Genomic DNA, 2162 nt, shown 5'->3' with positions numbered 1-2162 from the left:
TCCCTTAACGCCCACACGTGTGGTGGTTATCCGCATCCTAAGTTTTTGATTTTCTTGCTCTTAAAGAGATCAACATTAATTGCGTTTAAAATGGGAGGGAGAAAAATAGCGTGTCTTAATTCTGTTTAAAACGAGAAAGAAATTCATGTTAATTACGGTGCATAAGGAAGGAAATTAATTGCGTCTAAAATAACAGGGAAAGAGAATAGCGTGCATTTATTCTGTTTAAAACAAGAAAGAAATCTGTATTAATGACGACGCACAAGGAAGGGAAATGAAAACTAATCAGAAAAATCATGCAGATGCGAATCAATCGGTATAGAGGTGCGCTCGGATCTGTCGTAGATGTCAAGAGGAGCTAACCTTATTTTATGCAAATATGGCATTGGATTTATGTTTTGATAACCCGGTAGTCAGCAGAGCTACCGGATTATCAAAACCTAGTTGGACAGTCTGTACTATTTATCAAAACCGACTACGATGAGAGTTTATGATGAGATAACTCCAAACAGTAGTTATACTTTTAGTTGCACACTTCTAATGTCAAGATGGAGCTAACCTTATTTTATTCAAATATGGCATCATAGTTATGTTAAAGACTTTTAATAGTATAAGACATCCTAAAAAAACAAGAAAATTGCAATTAGGTCCTTAGAGAGCCAAACAAATTCAAACTCCAACATGAGCTGAATATGCGCCACTGTTGGCGCTCAATCACAAGAGTTGGCCTGCCATTGTACCATGACGCCAATAAGTCTTATGCTAATGTATAGCTGAACAAACACGCGAAAGATGGAGCTGATATAATAAAAGCCATGTCCCAAAAAAATATCGCAAGCCGAACCACCTCTTGAACAAACTTTTGCCAGACTCACAATGGCGACGTAAAAGGAGCACGGATCACCAGAGAGTGACCTGTCGTCACTGAGGGAGACAAACAACGAGAGAAGAAAGGCCATAGCCACACCGCTGGCGCGAAAAACATCGGGAGGGAACATTAGCCTGATCCCCAAGGGATGTCCTTCTGCCATCGTCTTCGTTTGTTGTCGGCAACGCCACCACCACAAAGAGCAGGAAAAAGAGGATCATTACCAGCATAATCGGCCGATACGAGAAGACATGAAGCATCCACCAAATACAAAGGACCCGTGATGACGCCGCTTACCGGATCCAACACCGACAGTTGAGGGAACAGCCACTTCGAGATGGGAATGACTACGGAGAGTCTAATATATGGGAGAAGATGAGAATGGCTACCCCTAGCCGGCCCATCATATATAGGCGATGAGGGCTAGGGTTTTCACAGAGCCTATCCGATCTCACGCCGCCATCATCTACCGCTGAATAAGGTCCCGAGATTCCACCCCCTTTCGTCTACCGCTGAAGCAAGCCGACGGAGGTGAAGAAACCCCGATGACACCAGAGTCCGGGGCGCCCGCCCCCTCCACTCGCCCGGCCGGCTGCGGTGGCTAGGGTTTCACAAGGCTGGGGTGTACCGGCGAGAGCACCGACCTTTTCTTATGGTAATTTTTTTTGAGGGACTTATGGTAATTTTTATTTGGAGTACTCACCTTATTGAGTTGGTTGAGGAAGATGAAGCCCAGCTGAAGAAGATGGATCCAACCCAACCCGTACGGGCCGTGACCCGCCGTGACCGGGTTAGTCATGACCGCCGCTGCGCCTCCGTTGCACACCTGTCCGGCCGCGGCACCACCTGAGCCGCCACCTGTGCGTCCGTTGCAACGAGCCTTGCGTGTCCGCGCAGAAGATCCGCGCCGTGCCCTCGATCCACGCGGAGCCGCGCCCCCAGCCGTCGGATCTGGGGCTGAGCGCACTCTGGACGGCCGCCGTGCCTCCCTCCCCGTCCCCGGACAGCACAGCAGCAGAATCCAGTCCCCACTGACACCGCACCGGCCTCGACAGTCACTCCCCCGCCCCGTCCTCCGGCAGGCGCACTCTCCCCCATTTAAACCCCTCCGTCTCCGGCCAGGCCCCCCTCCACCGCCACCCGCCCTCGGGAGCACCGACCGCCGGAGCCCCCCCTCGTCCAGCCGAGGCCACCGGGGTTTCCTCCGCCCCCCGCCTCCGCTCCGCCCCATCCCGCCGCAGGTACGGCCCGGCAGCGCCGCTCCCCCCTCCCACCCAACATTCCCGTTCGTGCC

The 2162-nt window shown here is 51.8% G+C and overlaps 1 protein-coding gene across 1 annotated transcript in view; it reads left to right on the top strand.

The window, feature by feature from the left end:
- The first annotated feature begins 1920 nt into the window (after window positions 1-1920).
- LOC123047174 (DNA-directed RNA polymerases IV and V subunit 2) overlaps window positions 1921-2162 on the top strand; it is a 9885-nt gene continuing 9643 nt past the window's right edge. The window contains exon 1 of the mRNA XM_044470670.1: window positions 1921-2109. The gene's annotated coding sequence lies outside the window, so the exon portion shown is untranslated. The remainder of the gene's footprint in view (window positions 2110-2162) is intronic.

The sequence above is a fragment of the Triticum aestivum genome, chromosome 2B (genome assembly GCF_018294505.1).
Source record: "Triticum aestivum cultivar Chinese Spring chromosome 2B, IWGSC CS RefSeq v2.1, whole genome shotgun sequence".
Taxonomy (NCBI): domain Eukaryota; kingdom Viridiplantae; phylum Streptophyta; class Magnoliopsida; order Poales; family Poaceae; genus Triticum; species Triticum aestivum.
The sequence above is the reverse complement of the archived record's forward strand: the minus strand, read 5'-3'. Positions and strand labels throughout refer to the sequence as shown.